This window comes from Dermochelys coriacea, chromosome 17, assembly GCF_009764565.3.
Source record: "Dermochelys coriacea isolate rDerCor1 chromosome 17, rDerCor1.pri.v4, whole genome shotgun sequence".
Lineage (NCBI taxonomy): Eukaryota > Metazoa > Chordata > Testudines > Dermochelyidae > Dermochelys > Dermochelys coriacea.
In genome coordinates this window covers 2238503-2264359 of record NC_050084.1, presented here as the reverse complement: position 1 = coordinate 2264359, position 25857 = coordinate 2238503, and the positions used below count along the sequence as shown (strand labels likewise).

The window sequence follows — 25857 nt, the reverse complement described above, 5'->3', positions numbered from 1 at the left end:
CCCACTTAATGTAAGTATAAAATCCATGCTAATGAGATGTGCTGCAATACTGCACCAGACAAAAGAAATTTTGGCTGCTTTTACACTTTTGGAAATTTGGTGCACATACTCCTACTCTAAGGATGAAGTTTTGTAATAAGTTTCAGCCTTGAGAAAATTTTTTATACTAATGTTATAAACTCATAGGAACAAAAGGTCTGTTGTTGTAGTTTTGGAGACCCTTTAGTATGAAGAATGGACACGCTGGTATGATAGAACACTAGATCAAGTGTGAAATATCCATGATGACTTGCTTCCTCAAATTCCCCTCACTTACAGGTTTGTGTTTTATTAAGCTACAGCAGTTATCATTTCTTCCTGAATCTTTGCTCGCTCTCTCTCTCTCTGGTACTTGTATACCCCCCACATATATATACCCCCCATTAATGTAGTATCTCAATGTTTTTCTACATTTTCATATATATTGATTTCTATTACAACACAGAATAACAAAGTATACAGTGATCACTTTATATTATTTTTATTACAAATATTTGCACTGTAAAAATGATAAAAAACAATATCTTTCAATTCACCTCATACAAGTACTGTAGTGCATTCTCTATTGTGAAAGTGTAACTTACAAATGTAGATTTTTTTTGCCACATAACTGCACTCAAACACAAAACAATGTAAAGCTTTAGAGCCTACAAGTCCACACAGTCCTACTTCTTGTTCAGCCAATCGCTAAGACAAACAAGTTTGTTTACATTTACAGGAGATAATGCTGCCTGCTTCTTATTTACAATGTCACCTGAAAGTGAGAACAGGCGTTCCCATGGCACTTTTGTAGCCAGCACTGCAAGATATTTACGTGCCCGATATGCTAAACATTCGTATGTCCCTTCATGCTTTAGCCACCATTCCGGAGGACATGCTTCCATGCTGATGATGATCGTTAAAATAATAGTGCATTAATTGAATGTGTGACTAAACTCCTTGGGGGAGAACTGTATGCCCCCTGCTCTGTTTTACCCGCATTCTGCCATATATTTCATGGTATAGCAGTCTCGGATGATGACCCAGCATATGTTGTTTGATTTACGAACACTGTCACTGCAGATCTGACAAAACACCAAGAAGGTATCAATGTGATATTTCTAAAAATAGATACAGCACTCAACCCAAGGTTTAAGAATCTGAAGTGCCGTCCAAAATCTGGAAGGGACAAGGTGTGGGAGCACGCTTTCAGAAGTCTTAAAAGAGCAACATTCCGATGCGGAAATTACAGAACTTGAACCACCAAATAAATAAAATCAGCCTTCTGCTGGTGGCATCTGAGTCAGATGATGAAAATGAACATGCATCGTTCTGCTCTGCTTTGGACTGTTATCGAGCAGAACCCATCATCAGCATGGATGCATATCCTCTGGAATGGTGATTGAAGAATGAAGGGACATATGAATCTTTAGCACATCTGGCATGTAAATATCTTGCTATGCCAATTACAACAGTGCCATGCGAACCAGCAGCATTATCTCCTGCAAATGTAACCAATCTCATTTGTCTAAGTGATTGGCTGAACTAGGACCGAGTGGACTCGTAGGTTCTAAAGTTTTACATTGTTTTATATTTGAACGCAGTTATTTTTTGTATATAGTTCAACATATGTAAATTCAACTTTCATGATAAAGAGATTGCACAACAGTACCTGTATTAGGTGAATTGAAATATATTATTTCTTTTGTTTTTTACAGTGCATTTGTATTAAAAATAAATAGAAAGTGAGCACTGTACACTTTGTATTCTGTGTTGTAATTGAAATCAATATATTGGAAAATGTAAAAAACATCCAAAATATTTAAATAAATGGTATTCTATTATTGTTTCACACTGTGATTAATTGTGCTATTAATCACGATTTTTTTTAATCACTTGACAGCCCTATTACATTTAAAAATAGGAAGTCTGAATATCACAATGATGGGCAAATTACATGGGGGTAAGAAACATCAATGAAAGTCAAAATTATGATCAAAACTTGCAGGTTCTTTTTATAGCAACACCTGCAAATACTTATAAAACTGAAGAGTAAAATTACTTTCAATGCAATATACTCGGTAAATTTATCATCTCTTCTTGCAGAAGGTTTGCTAAAATACTAATCAAATCAGAGACTTTTGTATGTCAGTGCTTAACTTCCTCTCAGCTAAGAAGATAGTTTAAGATATTTTTGAATGTGCTGTGATAAATTAACACAAATGAATGCATCAACTGTGGTTTTTTAAAGTGTGTTGCAGGTTTTCAGTGAGAAGATTATCTAGTCTTTTTCTTATTTTGGTATATTAAATCCTTATCCAGCAAATATGGAACAAAAGATGAAGGTCTCAATCTACACTAGAGGGATTTGTTTGGGGGAAAAAAAAAAAAGTTTAAACACAATGTCCAATAAAACAGGTACTAGCACACTTTAAAGTTCCAGTGTGGATAGGCCAAAGATGCCTTGGAAACATTTTCAAAAATTATTTTCTTTTACACTGATTCTTCAAATTGTAAGAAACTGGTTGGAAGGAATTATGTCCCACACAAGTGTACAGAGATCTTTTGTCTGGCATAAATTTATAAACGAAGAACTTAAGTTATCCTAACACACACAACCAATTTTTACAGGATTTTAAATTAGAAAAAGGTAATTCCAGCTAAGATAGAAACACAACCGTCTTGAATTCTATTACATTTGCCACACTGCAATTGTAAGACATCACCGTCTTCTAATAGCACACACCAGGAGCCCGTGTATTTCATATGCACTTTTTGTACACAAGACCTGGTGAACAGAATCTCTCAATCCAGCAGATCTCTGGCCCCATACACAAGAAAATGAAGTAAATGAACATCAGCAACTACCTCTTCTCCCACCATCAGTTGGTATGAAAAGTATTTCACTGCTAGGATAGATGGGACAAACAGTTTTCATCACCTTTAAAGAAAGCTTGATTGAGTCCTTGTGGAATGTGCTCTCAATCAGCCTTTCTATATATGCTGAAAACAGTGCTGTCATGTCTATACTAGCATTTAGACCGTTTTCAACTCCAGCTTTTGGGTACAGGTGGAGGAAGCAGTGTTGATAAGCACTGTCAGAAGTGGGTCATTTCTCTTGTGTAGCCATGGCCTTGGAGTGATATATTAACAGAACATGTTGCATAGAAAATAGCCATTACTACCTTCCAGCACAACCATATTTTAGCTATCACAGATGTGGTTAAAGCTGATGGATGTGCTAACCACCCTTCTTTCAGACTAAATGAATGGAGCAAGTAAGCCCATTTATGGAATAAAGTAGCTGGAAACAATAGAAGCTGCCGCCCAAGGCAATTGACCATATGGCAAAGTCTGAACAGAACGATGTTATGTAGTCTGAGGAGTTTCCCTAGATTGATTGCCAACACAGAAGCTAGGGGATTGTTTCTGGAGAGAGAGAGAAAACGCAACAAAAAAAGCCAGCACACAGTGAGAGAAACAACGGAAAGTGGTCATGAGAGAGAGCAGAAGGACAGAATTTCTTGGAGCAGAGGACTTGATGGAGGGGCAGACTTGGAAACTGTAAGCAAGGAAACTGTCCGCTGCCGTTTGTTTCTATTGTGTTCAGGGAAACAGGACTTTGTAGACATTCTTTGCTAACAAACAGGACTGCATCAAAGAAATACTTGACTTGTATCATCAATTTTTTTTTTCTAACAGTCATAACCTGGCAAGGCACCAAACATTGGCTAATCGTTCAGGCCAGAAAGGGCAATATATCACCCTTCCCTTGCGTCAGGCGTGGCCAACCGGTGGCTCCAGAGCCACATGCAGCTCTTTAGAAGTTAATATGTGGCTCCTTGTATAGGCACCGACTCTGGGGATGGAGATACTGGTGCCATCTTTCCAATGGACCAGGCAGTGTTCAAATGCTCAACCCCTCTTCTGCCACCGGCCCTGCCCCCACTCCACCTCTTCCCGCTCCCTCCCCATAGCCTGCCATGCCCTTGCTCCCCCCTTCTCTCCCAGAGTCTCCTGCATGCCACGAAACAGCTGATCAGGAGGTGCAGGGAGGGCGTGGGAGGCGCTGATCGGCAGGGCTGCTGACGTATTACTGTTGCTCTTTGGCAATGTACATTGGTAAATTCTGGCTCCTTCTCAGACTCAGGTTGGCCACCCCTGCCTTATATCCTTCAGTTTCCCTGCACTGCCTAGCACAGCTTCCCTGTGTGTAAAGGGGAAAGAATGCATGCGAAGTTGGATGCTTTACTATTAATAGCTTCCTTACCATCCATCCAGTCTGTCTGTCCGGTTATTTATATAGCGTCCTCACCAGGGTATTTGAACATCTACCATAATTACCATCAAGACCTTCCGGTTCCTACTGCAAGCTGAACCTAAATTTTGTGGCACTCTGGTGTGGAAGGCAGGAAATTCTGCAGCAACTTCATTTAAATTCTAAAATTTGAGGGTTTTCTTGAATTAAATATAAAAATAAAACAATCAGGATGGTATCCTGGGGTTAGTCATTGATACTAAATTCAGTTTTTCTGCTGCTCCCAAATTTTTACATTTCAACCAGCCATAAATTTTTATATTGGCTCTGCACGACTGCATCAAAGAAGTTATCATCATGGGAGGCCCAAGAAAGTTCTTGTAGCTGGGGCTTTTGGCAACCGAGATGGAGTAGGAGGCAATTTGGGATTATGGGATGTAAAAAGTAATTGTATGTATGCTAAATAATCAGCAGTGACATAACTAATACAGATATGCAAATCGCCAGCTTTCAGTTTCAGAGTCCATATCCCACTGATATGGACGGAGAAGATGAGACTTCTCAGAGCTATTGTTTCAAGTTGTCCACAGATTCAGGAAGACAGTTCTGCATTGGCTAAATAATAAAACATGAACCAGCTGATTTTTCACAAATATAAGGAACAGAGTTCTTTTTATTTTATTTTTTTAATTAAAGGTGAGATTGTGATGCATATTTCTGCAGAAAAACGTAGATTCCGCACCAAATTTTATGGCCTTGGGATCACAGAGTAATATACAGGTCCCTGACTAATATTCTGTTTGATTACTAAGGACACAAATCCTGCAGACGCTTAAGCATGTAGATAACTCTACTCACATGACTAGTCCAATTTAATTCTGATATAGAACTTCTCATGACAGTAAAATTGCACATTTGAGCAAACGTATGCAGGACTGGGACCTAATTTAGCAGAAGACAAGAGTTTGAAATACAGGCAAATTAAATGTTGACTAAGTAGAATGCAACATTTTAACTACAAAACACCTTTACTATGACAATATATTTTATTTATGAAAGCAGATGACATTCTGAGAATAAGACAGATTTTTAATAAGAGCTTAGACCAGGGAAGGGCAAACTTTTTGGCCTCAGGGCCAAATCGGGTTTCCAAATTGTATGGAGGGCCGGTTAGGGGAGGCTGTCTCCCCCCAAACAGCCAGGCGTGGCCTGGCCCCCGCTTCCTAGCCGACGCCCCCCCTCGCCCCCTGGTGGCTCCCCTCGGGACTCCTGCCCCATCCAACCCCCCCGTCCCCTGATGGTCCCCCCCAGGACTCCTACCCCATCCACCGCCCCCTGCTCCCTGTCCCCTGACCACGCACGGACACCCCCCCGACTGTCCCCCGGGACCCCTGCCCCATCCAACCCCCCTCTCTTCCTGACTTCCCCCCGGGACCCCTGCCCCATCCAACCCCCCTCTCCTTCCTGACTGCCCCCCGGGACCCCTGCCCCATCCAACCCTGTTCCCCACCCTCTGATCGTCCTATCCACGCCCCCACCTCCTGCCCACCACCCACAACTGAACAAGAAGAATAATTTCATACCTGGCAATTTGATGCCTCTGTTCTTATGGAAGTTCAGAAGAACAGATTATGCTTATGCTTTCCAGCAGGAACAGACACAGAAAAAAATATGTAGGTTTCAAGGAACATTTCCTTTATTAAGAAAGGATCTATTGGCCAGCTGTTAATAGGGAATGTCAGGTGCCCACTTTATAAAATTTTTGGATGTACGATGAGAGAAAAAGTAGAACTTCCTGACACGTTAGGTAGAAAATGAGATGCTGCCCTGACAACTGACCAGAAAAATGTCGGAAATTGCCCCCTAATAAAACATGCAGCCAACCCATGTGCCCAGATGGATACAGAGGAACTGAGAATTCAACTTTCAGTGCCAAGAAACATTTATTTTCTGAAGGCAAACTGTAAAGAACATCCAAGAACAAAGTAAGGTTCCTGAAAGTTACAGGGAAGGAACATCATCTCTAATGTTGCTTGCTGCCCAGTTGCCCTTATTACAGCTAGATGATTTCTCAGAGACCAAAAATCTATTTTTTAATATTACCAATGACAGCAGTTTGCATCAGGAAGCTGGCATTGTTAATCACTAGCCACTTACACAGCTCCAAGAAACAGCTTCTTTGAAGATGATTTGGCAAAGATGTTAGAGGATGCTATGATCCAAAGAGACTACAGAAACTAGTACAATAGTTCTAAGAACTCTGGTTCTAGAAGAACAGAATTATCTATAGCAGAAGAGACATCACATGCAAATATAATCAAAGAACTACCTCCACAAAGCCAGCTACTGCTAAGCTAATATAGTGCTCCTCCCAGAGATGGGAAGAAGTGTTGGAGCCAAATTAGGTACAGTCTTATGTTACATTTCTTAGGACATACGCAGGCTGATTTTTTCTCACCTTCAGGCAGGTTGTTAGTTTTGGCTGCTCCCCTGAATCTGGCCAGGACCCAAGAGTAATCTTGGTGGAATGGCACTGTTAGTACTACCACGATTTTTATATAAACATCTACGGTGTCCTCTGGTAGAAACTGACGTAAGAGTAACAATGCACCATTACATGGTGCTTATTAAAATACCTCCAAATAAATAGTAGCATAAAGAGGGGGACACATACTTATAAAGAAAAAAAAATAACCCCTATGTACAAAAAAGAATGGCTAGGTATTTGTAAAGTGCCTGCACCAGTCGCCAGTCACATCTAAGCTCTGATGTACATCACAATATATAAGATATGCAGCATACACTGCAGGAGAAAAACCTTACATATACTTTTATTTTTAAGAATAGCATAAATGGCAAGTAAAATAGATATGTGCTTGTCTGCTTTCTACTAAAGCCATACCGTGTAAAGTAAACCAGACAGCTTTCTTCGCACAAAAAATCAGAGAGGGGGAGGAAGAGCAGTCAGGGCGCTCATTTTTCACATTAGAAATTCAGATCTTGTCTCCTCTGTTTTCCTGGAAGACACTGAACTGGAGAATGAGTATAACCACAACACCACAAGCACAAAGAAAGAAAAACTTGAGCAACTGAGAGGGGAAGGGGCTCATCGTCCAATAATTTAAAACTCTTGGTTTGCTTGCTTTTGTTAACACCTGTATAACTAAAACATCTGAGACACACTTGGGAGAAAAATTCCCACTCCAGCCCTCTGGCCCTCCAAGAAATCTCTCAGCAAAAACAGGGAAGACAAGACATGATATTCCTAAGAGAAAACAAATTTTTTAAAAAATATTTCAGATTTTCTTCATAAAGCAGGAAAAAATAAAAAGGCACATAACCATTATTTACCCATGCAGCCACCTTTAATATCGCATAATAACCGCAGTTTATTTACAGTAATATATTCTTGATTTTGGGGTTGGTTTGTTTTTTTTTTTTTAATAAGTGAGAGGCTTTTACTGCAACCAAAATGTAATAAGATGCAGCAAAACTAAGCAAGCTGAAATTAGTAGAGATCTGAAATCCCTTTTACTTAAAGGCTCCATGGAAATAAGTTTTTCATAAGATGCAGTTATTTTGAAGAACACCTTTCTAGGAGAGCCTATAGACTATACAACATGAACAACAGAGAGGTTCCTGAATGGTAGGCATAAAAACAAATTATACACCAGAGAGGCAAGTATGTTTTCTGTAGAGAAGACGATTTCATACTTTGCCTGTATTCAGCAGGAGGGGGTTCTCTCTGTCTGTTGAAGTATGCAAACTGATTACACCATATTACAAGCAGACTTGTAGTTAATGTAATACTTCAAACTGACAGACTAATGTGAGTGGAAAGCTGAATGGAAAAGGTTCTAAATGCTAAATTACTTAGAATTATGTTTATTGTGTTAGTGTTAGAAGGCCCCAATCAGGACTGGGCCTCACTGTGCTGGCCACTATGCAAACAAAGGGATCAACATGCTCCTTGCCCCGAATATCTTACAATCGAATTTGAAACAAAATGCAACAAGTGAGAGCTAAAAACAAAAGCAGGAAAGGTGGAAGGAGGGAAGAGAAGGATAAAAAAAACAAACCAAAAACTTACCGAAGTAGCTGCTTGAAAAGCATGATGAGTCCAGATTTTTTTTTTTTAAATTTAAATATAATTTGTCATCTCCATCAGACATACAAGCTAACCAATCATCTGCTGGCTGATTTAGCTGGCTGCCTGCTTCAGTCAGGCTAATATTTCTGTGAGGTCATAATACATTTTATTTCTCAACAGGGCAAAACAAATTCAGTCTTGTTATTAAGTTAGACGCCATATTACAGTGACAGGATCAACCAAACAAGCATCTATTGTTTGAAACTAACCCAGGAAAAGGATTATAAACAGAGGTTGCAGGGTAGACTCTCTCCCTCATCAGCCCGCAACTTCCTAGTCCTAGGGCTACTCCTTCCATTGTGCTCTCCCACCAGAAATGCTGGCATGACAACTGGTGAGTCTCAGACAACAATGCAATTACAGATTTATATACCCACAGCTGGTAGCAGGGTTCAGAGGTGGTGTATAGCTCACCTTGGATGCCAGGAGTTTTGTTAAAAAACAAAACAAAACAAAATCATATGCAAGGAAGAAAAAACTGAACCAGCAGATGCCCCTTACCTCAAAACCAAAAAATAAACTGATAGATAGACTCAAAACTCAAACACCACCTCATTGCCACAAACACCAGCCCTTATCACAACCCTCCCTTCCCAAAAGCCTGGATAAACAGATGGGCCTTGAAACGGAGTGAAAGTCAACAAATGTAGGCTATTTCAAACCATAGAGGGTAGTGTCAGTTCCAAAGTTGAGAGACCCTCACAGAAACAGCTTGCTGACCTTTATACCCACAGGTCATAAGCATCTCCACTGAATGCCAATGTGGCAGTATAGTACATGGCAAAAGAATTCTCACAAAGAAGTAGGTCCTAAGCCATTCAGGGCTTTTAAGGGCTGATCTACACACAGGTTTTGTACTGTTTTCATTACATCAGTTTAGAAAGTGTTATAGTTAAGTAGTAGAGCCCTTAGAGTGGACATAGTTATATCAGTATAAAGGTGCGTATATTAGCACAGTCTACACAGAAATAACTATGTGTAGACCAGCCTTAAGTCAAAACCAAAACCTTAACGTTCACTGATAATAATTAGGGTGGAACCTACAGCAGAAGAATGAGCAAGGAAATAGTCACAAGGATGATGTGAAATGACTGGGGAAAGGTTCACCTCCATATGCTCTCAGCAATCCATATAGATAGCTTCCTGAATTATAGAGCTGACTGTCCTTTGCGAACTGCGGGCACTGGCAGCTGCGGGCGGCCGTGCCTTCAGACAGTCGACGTAAACAAACTGTCTTGCGGCTCACCAGCGGATTACCCTGACAGGCATGTGCGTGGGCTGCAGGTTGCCCACCACTAGTTTAAGGCCATTAAATGTCTGCTGCTACCAGGTATGTCATTCTCAGCAACATACAAGGAACAGTGGATGGAACTGCAGCAATGGGGTTCCCAAACTGTGGTGGGGCATTGCATACCCCTATTTTGACACCAGACCACCTTACACCACAGAGTACAACAACAGAAAGGGCTACTTTTCTACAGTTATGTAAGTGCTAGTGGGCCACCAGGGATGCCTCATTGATAACAATGTAGGCTGGTCAGGGAAGGTGCCTGATGCTTGCATCTCTAAGAACACGGGACTTTTCAAAAAGCTGCAAGCCAGGACTTTCTTTCCTGACCAATGGATTACCACTAGTGATGTTGAACTGCCAGTAATGATTCTGGGGGACCCAGCCTACCCCTTGCTTTGCTGGCTCATGAAGCCATACACTGGCCACCTCAACACCACCAAAGAAAGATTCAGCTACTGGCTCAGTGAGTGCAGAACATCAGCTGAACGAGCTTTTGGTAGATTGTTGGCATTGCTTACTCACTAGACCAGATCTCAGCGAGAAAAATACCTACTGGTTATAGCTGCATGTTGTGTACTCCATACATCTGTGAATTGAAGGGGGAAAAGCTCCCACCAGGATGGAGAGGCGAGGTTGAGCAGCACTCTGCTGAATGTGACCAGCCAGACACAAGGTCTATTAGATGAGCCAACTGCGGAGATGTGCAGCTGAGGGAGGCTTTAAAAGAGCATTTTAACAGTCAGCCACAATGGAGCTCTCTGTTGCTTTCATAAAATAGTGTACATTAGATTATATATTGGGTGGGTCTTAGCCTTCCACTACGTATTCTGCAATGGTTAGTGTGAATTAATAGAGATGTTCTATTTTTGGAAAGTCAGAATTTTATTGTATACAAAACAGCAGTTAAAATTGAAGTGCAAACAAAAACACGAGGTTAATTTTGTACTAGTACTGTTAAGAGGGTGAATCACAGTTTACAATCCCAAATGAAAAAGAAAGTAAACAGTCATCATGTATGGCCATGTATATTCACCACTGCCTGCTGTGGCAACTACTCTTCACAGGTTAGTATACCAGCAGAAGCAAATTTTTCCTGGTATAACTAGTCTACACTAGAGTTTTGCCAGTATAGAAATACTCTTCAAAAAAAAAATCACAACTCTAACTGACATTACTATACTGGCTAAAATTTCTAGTGTAGACCAGTCCTCAGAGTGTCCACATAGGAATTTATACTGGTATAACTACTTGTATGACCAATAAAACTTGCCCAAATCAACAAAGGCTTATACCAGTACAGATCATTCCTCTTTCCTTACAGGAATAAAATATTCCAACATAAGCACCTTTACAATGCTGTAACTGCACCGACACTAGGGGGTAATAGTTGTGTACACACACTCTTCAGCCTTACATACACTAGAATTTCTCACTCGTGACTACCACCAATGCAGCTGTGCCGGGGGTACAAGCACTAGCACAGACCAGTTGCCGTCATTTAACTACCATAAAAAATAAAGCAGTTGAAATGTCAGGAGCCAGTCTACACTAGCACTACCATTGGCAGAGCTGCACTGGCAGTAAGCCATAGTGGGAAATTTTAAGAAAAGAATTCTAGTGGACATAGCCTCATGCTAATTAGAACACCACGAAAGGTTAACTATTAGTAAATAGTAAAATACTCTTAAGAATATACACTAGATTCACTACATTCACATTTTTGTTTTAGCATCTTATGCTCTTTAGAGTCTCATAGATGTTCATGGTGCTCCACTAAGCACCTGAAAAATCCACTGCCTACTTTCCAGAGGCAAGTATAAAACTTTCTCTGGCTTCATGCTTCAGGGCTTAAACCAATCTTTGAGTATTAGGGGTTAGAATGAAACCTTCATAAGGAGCAGATTATCCCACATCTGTCCAATGCAGGGTTCCTTACATCTTGCTCTGAAGCATCTGGTGCTGGCCACCGTTAGAGATAAAATACTGGACTAGATGAACCACAGATCTGATCCCATAGGGCAATTCCTAAAGTGGGCTCTAAGACTTCAATTTCTGCCAAAATTAATTCTCCTTTTACCCCCAAAAAAGGGGGGGAGGTTTCTATCCTTTACAATAGTGAAATGTCAATGTATGCAGTGACATCTTCCTGAATCTGCACACTGTCAGTCCCAGTACCTACAGCCCTGTGCATAGTTTTTTCCCCAAGCAGCAAAAAAAGTCATGAACAAGACTCTGGGCAGTCTCAACAAAGCTAATTAGAAGCCTTCAGGAAGCAGTGACGCTGATAAAAATCAGGTCCATTTCTGAGAGATAGCTCCTTCCTCTTCCAGCAGCCAGAGGATTGGGGATTCTAGCCTCCTAAGACATTTCCCTGGGTAAAAACCCTCTCTCTTCCCCCCCTTTTTAACAATTATGAGTATAAATGGAGGTTACTGTTCTTGACAAGGCATTGTCTCTGAACCACCAAGGTTTGCTTTACATGAATCTGTTTTAATGTCAAATTCCCACAAGCAGCTTAATCTACAGGCTTGTCTACACTAGGAATTTTTGCATAAGTGCAGCTACAGTGCTGCAACCTCTGCCATAGACACACTGCACCAGTGCAATTTATCCCCGATAACATATGCATTCCAATGCAACATATTTACATTGCAAGAGGATTACACTAGTGAAGCAACACCAGTGCAAAATTCCCTAACATACACAAGCCTTAAATTAAATCTAATACAGCAATGGTGACTGACAAAGGTTGGGGTAAGAGGTATGGGAAAATAAGGGTTACAGTAGTTGGAAATCATGTGATGAGCTTATTGTTATGCATTCATCTTGTGTTTTACTTAACATATTAAAATTTATACAGTCATCCTGTCTACGTGGACTTGGCCAATCATGTTATAAATGGATTTCAATGCTTGCATCAGGTCACTACTACCAAAGTCAAAGCACAATTCTGGTACACATTTAACATCATTCAGTCCCATCAAAAGCATGGATGATCCACCAATGATTTTAACTGTTATTAAACTCAGTTGCTTTCCAGAATAGACAGAGGTTGAGGGCTTGTCTACACTGGCAATTAACAGCGCTGCAACTTTCTCAGTCAGGGGTGTGAAAAAACACCGCCCATGAGTGCAGCAAGGTTGCAGCATTGTAAAGTGCCAGTGTAAACAGTGCCCCAGCACTGGGAACAGTGAATGGTGCTCTGAGTGCTGGGAGCTCTGCCCCTTGTTGAGGTGGGTTTTTTTAGAGCGGTCTCTCTCCCAGCGCTGCGCCGCGACTACACAAGGCATGTTAAAGCGCTGCCACACCAGTGCTTTAGCATCGTCAGTGTAGACTAGCCCTGAGAGACCAAAGCATATACTTTACACAACCAGGAAGTACAAAAGCAATATGTATTTGTAGAAGAGGAGGAAAAGCCAGTGACATTCAAGTCTCAATAGAGTAATATCCCCTACAGTACCAACAACCTCCTTTCTCAGACTGGTTTATGTTTCTCTGGGGGAGGAAGTGTGAAGTAGGAGTTAATGTCAGTGACAACTACAACCCAGTCTAATACTGAAGAGAAAGCATGTTGTACTGCCCCGAGACCCAACTTCAGAAGCCCCAGTAAAGTATGGCTTCCCAGGGGAAGAGATACCGCAGCTCTCACTGTACTCCAAGCCTTTCGCTGTACTCCAATGGCCTGTCTGTGAAGCAGCATTAGAACAAACTCCACAAATAACCTTCCTCCTGCTCTCTTGGGCTTGAGGGTGGAATAGTCAACAATTAAGAGAGGACTGAAGAGAGAGAGCAGCATTATATTCTGAGAAAGGGGAGGGAAAACAGTGATAAGCCAACATGCCTAATACTGTGTAAATGGAGATCCCTACAAGAAGCTCTAATGCAATTTAACTCTTGCCGAGTAGGCTAACAGCCCACGGTTTGCTGTTGCCATGGAGTGGCACTATGCCAGGGAAGAAGGGTTTACGGATGCTGAGAAGAACCTAGCTAAACTATTTCCCTGATGCAAGACCCCAGCCCTTCTTCTTTCCACCCTCATCATGTGCTCCACTTTCCCATGCTGCTGGTTCCCAATCCCTTCAAGTCTGCAACCAACAGGAGTTAGAGTGGGTAATCTCAGGAGACCAGGCTGGGGAGTGGGAAAGAAATGTTATAGGAACCAACAAGGAAGAGTGGAAAGGTTGATTCAGCAGCAGAAAGAGGTGGGCTGGTCCCAGCGGCCCATCTGCCCCATGAGAGAGTTGTGCCTTCTGATGCTCAGCCAGTGGAGGCAGGCTACTAAAGGCAGGAGTTTTTTAAAGTAGTTGAGGTAAGGGAGAGGCTGAAGACTACTTTACTCACTGAGGTGGTGCTCTAAGAATTATGATATAACTAAAGCACTTTGGTTTTTCCCAATTTTCCCCCAGAATTCCTAAGTTTAAAAAAAAAAGCCATTTTTCAGGTTTTCCCAATTTTCAGCTGAATTTTTGAAGTACGGAACTCCCCAGGCCTGGTTCCCCAGCCCAGAAGGAGAGATGGTGGCTCAGCTGCCCCCTCATAGAGTCTCTGCCAGACGATACAGCCCGCTTGCCCAGAGGAGGGTAACTTCCAGTTGGTAACTGCTGCTCTGCAATGGGGGAGCAAGATAGGCAGGGAGCCCGGCAGTTGAGACCACCCGACCACTGCAACAACAGGCCCACAGGGAGTGGAAGGTTTCCTCAACTGCACCATCATAATTACCAGGTACCCCTTGGCCCCCACCACCTGCTGCACCCCTCCCCACCCCATTCACTGACTCCCATGTGTACCAGGCACCCCTCCCCCAGCCTACATGAGTATTGGGCATCCCCCATCCCGCCTTTCATTTTTGATACCGATTTTCACCCATTTTTAAAATTTTAGAATCAACACTGAAATTCCCAGTCATTTTTAAACAAAATAAAAACCCAACATGAAGGGCTTTGAGTATAACACACATTGATGTTCAGTCTCAAACTGAACTGTAGGTAAACTCCTGAATCCATATAAGATGGCCAGAAGAATTTTTAAAAGTGGTTTAACATCACAGATGTACAGCTAAAGCGTAATTAAATTCACAAAACCTATTCACAGGCATACCACTAGAAAACTACCCTAAAATAAGATTTAACTTATCTCATATGTTCTTCAAACGTAGAAGTTTTATAGACCTGTGAAGGGGATGGGGGGGAACATGTCACCCTGCACATTATGCCTTACTATAATAAAAATATCTTCATGGCTGTAGATAGTTATAGCCAGTGTCAGTGGAAAGTCACAGCCATAGAAAAACTGCAAGTGTCATAACTTTAGATCTTTTTGATTTTTGCTTCTTTCCTCAGAATCTAAACTTCCCTTTTATTTTAAAAAGTAAAATACAATTCAGTTTCTAGTTTTTTCTCTTGTAGAAGACAGCGTTCACCATCTAAAATTATGTGCTGATGCCCCATTAACCCAACCCCAAATAAAACTGCCTACAGCCAAACAATACCAGAGGAAAAGTCAGAAACTATTGCCCATTCACATTAATGAAGCGTCACTTTCAGTGACGAGTTGAGCCCATCTGTCTATTTTAGGGGTTTTCTGTACATGAAAATTATTCCAGATTAAAGGTATGCACCGCTCTTAAAACATTATAACTCCACTGCTGTAGTACTTCAGCGTAGACACTGCCTATTCCGATAGGAGCGTTTCTCCCATCAGTCGAGGTAATCCACCCCCCGAGAAGCAGTAGCTAGGTGGATAGAATTCTTCTGTCAGTCAATCTAGCACTGTCTACACAGGGGTTTAAGTCAGTATACCTACATCTCAAAAGTTATGGATTTTTTCACACCCCTGAGAGATATAGCTACACTGATGTAAGTTTCTATTGTAGACCAGGCCTAAGGTAGATGCAAATTGAAAGTGGAACAAGAATTTCAGAATAACTGTGTGTGGATGCTCTATTCTGGACTAAGAGTACTTTTTTTCTGTTTTAGAAACCAAACCTAACCATTCTTCCTCTAAACGCCAACATGTTTGAACATTAGAAATCTAAGTCCCGATCTAGACAATAAATTGTACTGTTTTACATAGATTTGTTTTTTAAATCAATATAAGTTAAAGTTAAGTTAAATCAGTGGCAAAAACCTAAAGCAATACAAGTGTAAATCTATTTAAGTGTGCCCACACAAGCATTTACACCAGTTTAAATCATTTTTTCAAGCAATTTTAGTTAGATGCTGCATTGGTTTGTGTGTAGACAAAAACAACCACAGACTAGGCCATTTTCAAACTACTTTTTCAGTGGTTATGATGTCACTTCTTCTGGCAAAGAAACCAGGAATTATGAAACTCAGATTTCTCAGGAACTCCCACAACAAATAACTGTTTCAAATTCTGATAAATTACTACAAGAAGCCCTCAACTGCTAACCCATGGCAATAAAATCATCCTTTCAGATACTGATTATCAATTCCCCACCCCACCCCAAAAGATGATCTCGGAAACCTCCTTAGGGTCACCCAACACGTTGAGCTGCTTTGACAGACTATAAGCATCTTGAGACAGGGACAGCATCTTCCTCTGTCTGTTAATGTGTTCTGCACTGCATGTCAGTACATAAATAAGAAGAATATCATATAGCTGTTTAAAATGGTGATTAAACAGATCTACACTCTTTCCCTCAGCGTTTTAAACTTTTTTCCTAAAAAATGCACTTGAACTCTAATTCTATATCCTTATACTCCAAATAGATTTTCACAGGGTGAACTGTTTTTGCTTACTAGCCCTTCAAAACATAATTTCCCCATCACTTTGCCTGAGCAGGAGGAGGTTAGTGGTTCTATGCCCTTTTATCCTTGGGATTTTTCCATTTTGTTTCCCAGTCTCTCCTCCTCTTAAAATCACAATGGAGAATGTACACTCTTTAAAAAAACTCCTTCTACAAACTTTGAAAGTAGCGCTTTAAAGCACCCCTTGCTACTCAGTTATCTTTTTAGTCACTTAAACCTGGTAGCAAATAACCAGTGGGTGACAAATTGTATCCACCAGGAGTTCTCCCTACACCAAGTCAATTCAGGAGCGAGAATAATTTGGTCACTAGTGTAGACGGTGCCAATCCATTTTCAATCCCCATAATGGGTATTAAAATGGCTCTGAAAATACTTGCAGGTAAGTCATTCTCAACCATAGTTGCTTGAAGCCATGAGTTATTTGTAACTGAATTCTGATGTCATCAATAGAGGATTTTTCTAGTACAAACAGGAGCTTGCAGGCTTGTGAAATGAAAGAACAAGTCTAGAGTTAAACATGGGTTCTCCACTTTGCTAGGGTAGTCTTATGGAGCCATGGAGATAATATCATGATGCTTAATACCAAACTGCTCTATGAAATATGAGGCTAGCCCTAGCCCTTATATTTTGGGGGATGGGATCATGAACCACAATATTCTATCTTAAATAGCTGAACAAAGATCCTTAGCTTCTAATATGGGCCTGAATGTAACAATATACACGCCTATGTGATTCTAAAATAGACAATTTTTTTCTACATGTTTAAGTACACTTGACTGGCCATCAACATACATTTCAAGAAAAAAAAACTATGACATTTGCCACTCTCTCTCCACAGGTCTTTGTTAAGTTTGACAAATCTATCCAAATGTCCATTTTTCTTTAATAAAATAGCTGGTTTCCACTGTTTGCTAAATACACAACAGAAATATTCTCCAAGTGAACTGTACTGTCCATTCGGTTGGCTTAGAAGCAATGGTCTGCTTGCAGCGGATAGAGTGACACTACACCTTTCTGAGGAAAAAAGAGTCACTACAACATGAAGCTTTAGAGGTAGAAAAAAAAAATAGACTGCAATTAGCAAGTAATCAAACAAACATGGGCATGCATGCATGCAGACTACACACATTTTGTCAATCGTGAAACTAATCTTACTATACAGCAATGATCTATCTGTACAATCTTTAAAACAAATTCCTTACCTTATCTACTGTTAACCAAAAATATACATTGCAGGAAATGCAGTATTAGGAGACATTTGACAAATGACCTTACATTACAAAACTGTAATCAGCAGCGTGATATTTGATTGTCTCTCTTTGAAAAATCTCATTAATTCTAAAAAGTTAGCGGTGTCTTACAACTTCTGTTTAAAACATTTTATTCAAGTAACAAACGTTGGGGAATTATAGCAAAAACAAAGATGAAAGTTATATAAATGGGTACAAGAGAGTAAATAACTTTTAAAGGAAATTCTTTAAAAGTTAGCTTATGATGGAATTTAAAGGGAGGGTGTGACGTGAAGTACACTACTTCAATAGTTCAGTTTAGGATTTAAATAATTGTAGGCATAAATAATTCTGACCCCAACATCTGGCCCTCGACATGTGTCATTTAATTTTAGCTTCTCTGATAATGACCTGTCTATAGGCACTTCACTTTAGACTCTTATTCGAACCAACAAGCTACATATATTTAAACAAAACTTTCAGAATTAATCTCTCCTTACTGAGACAGCCACAACACAAAATAAAAATTCACTCTCTCAAGTTCAGATGTCAACTTAGGATTCAAATGTATCTCCATTTTTGTGGCAATACATACCAAGAAGGGGGGGGTTCTAAAACCAGGGGCAAACACACTAGCATAAACTAGGACAATGTTGTGAACAATCTAACATGATGGCTCAAATCAGTTGATAGTTATTTTGTCCGTGGACATAAGTAACAAAAGCTACAAAACAAAAAAAGTTACAAAACAGTTAACAGGAACAGGAACAACTGGAATCAAGATGCAACCTCAAATTTGTTTTGAGAGAAATATGTGAAATCACATACATAGGAATAGGATGGGTTAGTCTGTAATCGTAAACTATGTAAAAACAAATCCACATCTCCAGTACTAAAATATATCCTGATTTTCCATTGCTTTGATAATGTCTTCACTATTACGATGTACTACACACTAGAGCTATTCTTCAGACATTTTAGCTTCTGAACTACAGTATTCAACAAGATGTACTACTGCACATTAGAAATGGCATTTTGAAACATTTCTTTTTAAAATTCCACGACAACAACCTTTATGCAAATACATAAAACAAGGAGAATGTGATATATTCACTATAAATAGCATTAATACTGACCAATCAATGAAATTCAAACCTGAAGGTAACATCTCATTAACCTGGCCTTTATGGAGAAATTGCTATAAAGACGCTGGAAATGTGGTCATCAAAGATGAAGGTCACAATTGGTTCAGCTAGTTAAAGCAACTGCTATTTAACCAACTCATTCACGAAAATGCCACCTAATCAAATACTCCAGGCCATGATAAACAGGAGATACAAGCACAATAAATACTAGCTCTCTGCTAGGAAAACAAACAGAATAAGGGTCTCAAACCTAATGGTATTTTTTCATATTCAGTAAGATATTTAAATCTTGACACTTGACAACATAGTTCTTATTCTATTCTTTTCCATTTCTTGTACCGCACCCACCACTATGCTGTCTGAGTGCCTGTAATATGTAATATACCTACTGTATTTTTTTTTTTACTGTTATAAGGTTGAATCCTAACATTTCCAACAACGTTTGCAGCAAATCAGGTTAGAAGTCATCTCTAAATCACTCCCGCAAGAACCAAAAGCAACACGGTGAGCTGTAGCTCACGAAAGCTTATGCTCTAATAAATTTGTTAGTCTCTAAGGTGCCACAAGTCCTCCTTTTCTTTTTACTGACACAGAGGTTTCAGAAATGTAGATCCAATTAGCTATTTTGGTTTGACATATTAAAACGTTTGGAAAATGTTATTTTACAGAGGGGTACAGTCACTGAGCACAGACACAGCTGAAGGGAAGCAATAAGAGGTCTTTATATAGGTCCCTTTCGCCTAAATCCCGTATCTGCCCTGAGCAAGGTATTTACCCTAAAAACTCACCACTGTGGGAGGAGCAAGTCTCCAGTATGGAACAGGATCCCTGGAATAAACGAGCTATTTAAACCAACAAACAAAGCACCTGCCTGTCCCCGAGGGCGGGCACGTTACCCCTCACGCCAGGAGGAACAGACCGGCGAGAACGGAGTCGCCTGGGCCAGACGAGCCGCCGCAGCCACAAAACCATCTAGTGCAAAGAAAACCAGCGGCCACGTCCCGCCCGCCCGCGGCCGCGCTCAGGGCCCAGCCCCGTCTCCGGCGGCGGGCAGGCGAGGGCTGCGTGGGAGCGGGCTCAGGCCGGCCCTGGCGTGCGGAACCCGCGGAGGAAAAGGCGGAACCGCGCCCGGGCCGGGCCGGGCCTGCCGCAGCACCGCAGCGGCGCGCAGGGGGAGCCGGGGGCCGTCGCTCCCGCGGACCGGGGCTCCTGCCCCCAGGCCGCCGACGGCGAGGCAATGACACCGCCCCCCCCGGCAGTGACGGCGCCAGGCGCCCCCGGCCCTTACCCTCCGTCGGCTCGGCTCGGCTCGGCTCGGCTCGGCAGGCGGCCCGGGGCCGGGCTCGGGCTCGGCCGCTAAGATGGCAGGGGTCGGGGAGCCGAGGCCGCCTGGGCCCCGCCTGCTCGGGAGCCCCGGGCCGGGCCGCAGCGAGCGCGGGGCGGGGCGGGGCCGGCCGTGCCCCCGGTGCGGAGCGGGTCGCCGGGCCGGGCCGGGCCGGGCCGGGCTGGGCTCGGTGCCGCCTCCCTCAGCGCCTCTCCCGGGCTCCGGCTGCTCCGCGTCCGCCGCTCCGCTCCGCGCCGCCCGCAGCCAGCGGCCCCCGCCCGCCTCTCGCGAGACTTCGCCGCCTCCCGGCCGCGGGAGGGGAGGCGGCTCCGGGCGGGGGCCGGGGGGGCAGAGTGAGGAGAGAGGGGCTGTGGGGAGGGGGGACTCGGGGTCCCTTGGGGGCGCGGGGCGACACGGGCGGGGTCCCACGGGGGGGGGGAGGCGCGAGGGGGCCCTGCGGGGGGCAGGAGGGTAGAGTGGGCAGAGGCCCGTGGGGGGCGCAGGGTGTGGGCGCGGAGAAGAGGCGGGGTCCTATGGAGATAGGCGCTGATGTGACACTGACCTGCCTTTCTCTGGGTGCTGCCCAGGTGAGAGCTAAAAATCGCAAGCCCCAGCTCCCCTGGCCAAGTCTGGGCGATTGCAGAATAGCCACTGCCCTGGGTCTAGCTTAGAGGAGAGGCAGAGGCATGAACTCCTGAGTTCTAATCCTGCCTCTAATAAGCGAGCTGTAGCTCAGGAAAGCTTATGCTCTAATAAATGTGTCAGTCTCTAAGGTGCCACAAGTCCTCCTTTTCTTTTTGCGAATACAGACTAACACGGCTGCTACTCTGAAACCTGTCATTATGCCTTTGTGAACTTGGGTACGTCACTGCCTCAGTTTCCCCATCTGTAAAATAGGAGGGGAATACTTATCTCACATTGGTGCTCTGTGAGGATTAATTAAAAATCATATTGTAGAGACATGCATTTCTTTTCCTATACACTAATACCGGAAAGAAAAGGAGGACTTGTGGCACCTTAGAGACTAACAAATTTATTAGAGCATAAGCTTTCGTGAGCTACAGCTCACTTCATCGGATGCATTTGGACCGATGAAGTGAGCTGTAGCTCACGAAAGCTTATGCTCTAATAAATTTGTTAGTCTCTAAGGTGCCACAAGTACTCCTTTTCTTTTTGCGAATACAGACTAACACGGCTGCTACTCTGAAACTAATACCAGAGGAATTTAAACATCTCACTTTTCCCCATGCATGCTTTTTAATTGCTCTCTTTGTTTCTCTCTCTCTCAGATTGAGCAATGAAAATCACTGAAGTCAGTTTCATTTGTGTTTATAGTCTATTTCCCTTTCAGAGTCATGGGGGCAAGTTTTAGGGGAAGGTTTGAAAACAGTTATTTATACTGACACTTCAATGGCAAATTAATGGAAACAGTTCTATTGGACTTTGGGTTTGGAAAAGTTTGTTTTTTACCAAATCTAAATATTGAATCCTGTGAGATGACTGTGTCCCCTATAGTTTGTAAAGTGCTCAATACATATTAACTAATAATATAAGTTTGAGGCACCTTGGCTGTGAAATAGGAATTTGTTGCAAACCAAACATTGTTGATAATGCTAAAAAAAGAAAAACAAAACCAAACCACAACTTCCTGTGAGACTCCCTGTAAACTAACTTGTACTTGAAACCCCAACAGGGGACACTGTCCAACAGGCACTGAGGATTACACCTAATTACCTGCATTTCCTAGGCCTTTCTTGATAGCCATCAGATAACAGCAATAATCAGGAATATGTTGAGTACATACTGTTTTCCAAATTAAATATTTAGAGTGCTCAAGGAAGCAACATCTATATTTTTATCAGGTAGTATTTAATCCTGAGTAAAAACATGGGGGGGGGATAGGAATAGTGGTTATCTGGAATTAATGGGCCAGATCTTCAGCTGGTGCAAATCAGCACAGCTCCAGAGTTACACTGGCCTACACTATGTGAGAATCTAACCCCATAGTCTTTGATTCCCATCAGGAAAATCAGGGCATATATAGATGACTATCAAAACTTGGTTACTGTCATCACTGCATCACCAGCATATGTTGTTAGAAACATTGGGATAGGCAAACTGAAGATTAATTTGATCAACCCAGCCTTGAAGCTGGCAGCCGTTCCAGAAAGTTTGGATGTCACACATCTGTCAAAGATGTTTGTAGCACATCACCTGATGCATTAATCCGTTCTAATGACACAAAAGCAAAGCCATCCACATTCCAAGCAGCCAGATCTAAAGCACGGATTTTGTTTCTTATATTGTCCAGTCTCCTAAAACATTATGAGCATAGGAGGGTATGTTTTTGGAATGTTAAAAACAACTTAGAAATGATAAATGCTCTTATTGCAAGTGTTACAATTGTAATATTTAACATTTGTGCAGAGCATTATCTGTTGAAGGCACTGTACGGGTTTTAACTAACTAATTCTCATAACATCCCTAGGAGATAGGTATTATTATGCACATTTCACCAGTGAGGAAACTGAGACAGTACGGGGAAGTGATTTGCCCATGGCCAGCCACACTGAGTCAGGATTAGAAATCAGGATCTCCTGACTTCCAGCCTGGTGCTCATTCCTGCAGACTGCATTGCCTTTAAAATTCATAACAAGGAGAGCCAAATTCTCATTTGGTGCAGCTGATAAGGATCTTCTGTGGCTGCTTTAACAGGTCATGGCATGTAATAAACCACAGCATAACCCGTGGACACAAAAGTCATTACAAACTGTGACTTTCTAGAAATAAATGTACACTTAGTCCCCTTTTGTTCAAGCCCTGTTAGGCTTCCTCTTCCTGCCTGTATTTACTTGTGCTCCCCTTTCAGATGGTCCTGTCAGGCACCCAAGAGGTTACACTGGTTTAGTTTAATTTGGTAATTTACTGATGCAAGCTAATCTGAAAGAAAGAGTTAAACCAGTTTGTTTGCCTACATTAAGGACTTGTGCTAGTTTATCTAGATCAATTTAAAATCAATTTAGTTACACTAGTGTAACTTTTCTAGTATAGTCAAGGCCATTAAGAACACACACCAGCACTGCACAATTGTTTAGGACAGGAAGTAGAGAAGAATACCGTGTTCCAGGGAAAGGTAGCGGGAATTTATTCAAGACACATTATAATGACCTGAAGTGGGAATTTGGCCAGGATATTGGTATTAACACCCCCTACTTCTGTAGCAATGCCATAGGTTATTTAGTGACTTCAAACCACAGTGAGGTTGGTTTTATGTCTCAGAACAAAGACAGCACCTCCAGCAGTACATCACCCCCTAGTGTACCACAGTGGGGCACTGATTCAGGACTCAGGAGAAAAGGGGCCTACATTCCATAGTAATGGGTGTTCTATAAATGCTTTCCGTAGAGGTAAAATTAAGATTAGATGGAGTGCTGGCTGCTAGAGGCACAGCACCTCAGACTGCTCAATCTAGCTCTTCCTGGGAGGCCTGCCATCCAGGTACTATCTCAGTCTGGCCCTTTGTAACAAATTAAAGAAATACCAACCCTAAAATAAATCCAAAAGCATGAATCAAAGAAACTTGGCTATTATAAATTGCTGTTATGACCTGCCACTTTCACTGATTTTTTTAGGGAAATGATCAGCATAAAAAACAGCACACAGAAGGGCATAAACAATTAGCCAATAAAGTGCTGCTTCCAATCCTGTCAGGGGACTGACATTTTAAACTTTATTCTCTCATTTACTGTATATTGATTAGAAACTAACTTTCACCCCTTGTTCATTATCCGTTAATAAAAGCGATGCTGGAGGTGGGTACTTTTGTTTGCTTAGCCATGACCAACTGTGAAAGGCAAGAGAATCAGAAATTGTTTGGCTTTTACTAGCCCATGAAACCTGCCATCATTCTCTACAGTTCAGTTGAGAATCTAATTACAGGTTACAAGGTTATACAGGAAATACGTGTTCTGGTCAAAATAAACTGCCTTGTCATCTCTTTTGTATAAACAAGAGCAAAATATGTGAGTATAACTGCCATGCCACATGTTTATCAGCTGGAATAAAGGCATCGTGTCAGACCGTATCCCTGTGTCAATAAGGTATGTGGTGATTCCAAGAAATGAAGTGACATTTTACCCATTATACATATACTTCCTGCATTAGCCACACCAATAATAACACTTTACCTTTCCCTTGTGCCTTTCGTCCAATGAGTTTGTCTCACATACAATAATTACAAAAATTAGTTAAGCCTCATGACTGCTCTGTGAGACAGGAAGGTAGTATTATCCATGTCACAAAGAGGGAAACTGAGGCACAGAGAGGGAAAATGGCTTACACAGGGTCACACAGTAAGTCAGTGTCTGAGGGATGAGTTGAACCCAGGCTTCTGTCTTCCTGTTCCCTCTTGTAACCACTAGGTTTACTGAACATTACTAAACAAAACTGGGAAAGAGGTGGACAGTATGACTCAACACCTTTCCCTTCCAGAGTGACTGCTCTGTTCTTGTATAATTGCAAATCAGCTAATGTGCCATTGTAGCCTATGGCAGCCAGGATCAATCAGGATCTCAGCAGAGAAGTGTGTTGCTTTGCGAGAGCTCTTCACAGGTTTGTTTTCGGAAATATTTTCAAAATTTGCCAAACTAAATGTTGGTTCTTGCCAATTTTGTATTTTTCCCGTATGACACACACACTGTTTTAGGGGTTGCTCCTTGTGTCAGCATTCTGCGTGCTCGCTAGGAGTGCGTATCAATGCACAGGGTGGCGCACCATGGGTAGGTATCCCAGTGTGCAACCTGCCACTATCCAGCACACTGTCTTTGTTCCCGTCTCCAGTCTCTGTTACCTTAAGCAGTGAAGTTCAAAATTGTGACCAGAGCAGTCAGTGCCAGGCATTGTGGGACAGCTGATAGAGGACAGTTAGGGTCAACACAAGTAATGCAGTATCTACACTCGCACTCTATCTATCACAGTCCATCGACCGTGGCTCAACACTGCTCAGGGAGGTAGTGTTACTCTGTCACTGTAACGAGGTGCTTACATCCGTGGGAGACAAATTTAAGTGTAGACACATGCACAATGAGGTGAATGCAAGGCAGCTTCTGTCGACCTAACTTTGTAGTGTAGACCAGGCCTTGGTGATATTTGAGCATCGTCTCCAACTCTCTCTATGGGAGAAACACATTGGCTTGTAGTGTCTCAGAGATGTCTCTGCCCATATAGATTACGATATATGTGCTGATTGGATTTCTCCCTGAGGTGATTCTTAGGTCCTGATCTTGCAAGCTGACCCATGCAGGTGGACTCCTGCCCCTGTGTGGAGACTTGCATGGGTCTGCTGTGGATCAGAATGCACGATCAGGGCCTTTTTTGAGCACTCTGTGGTTCAAGGACTGTAATCAGGAAAAACACAACATAAAAAATAGCAAACAATGTATTCCTGATTTTCTCTCTCACTTTATCCAACTTGGTCTCCATGCAAGCCCCTGGTAAACCTCTACATAGCATCACTTTCTCCACCTCACCCTCCATAATGATCAGTCTATTTCATTGTATTTATTCTTGTACATGGAACCTATGATAATAGCTGAGTAAAGTCCAGTAAAACATTCACCATTTTTAGATCCGTTCAATGCTGACTCAATTAACCATCATATCTATACAAAGAG

The 25857-nt window shown here is 42.0% G+C and overlaps 1 protein-coding gene across 1 annotated transcript in view; it reads right to left on the bottom strand.

Moving 5' to 3' along the window:
• Positions 1–20415, bottom strand: part of TAOK1 (TAO kinase 1) — a 103785-nt gene extending 83370 nt beyond the window's left edge. Inside the window, exon 1 of the mRNA XM_043499229.1 lies at positions 20150–20415. The gene's annotated coding sequence lies outside the window, so the exon portion shown is untranslated. The remainder of the gene's footprint in view (positions 1–20149) is intronic.
• Positions 20416–25857: the final 5442 nt, after the last annotated feature.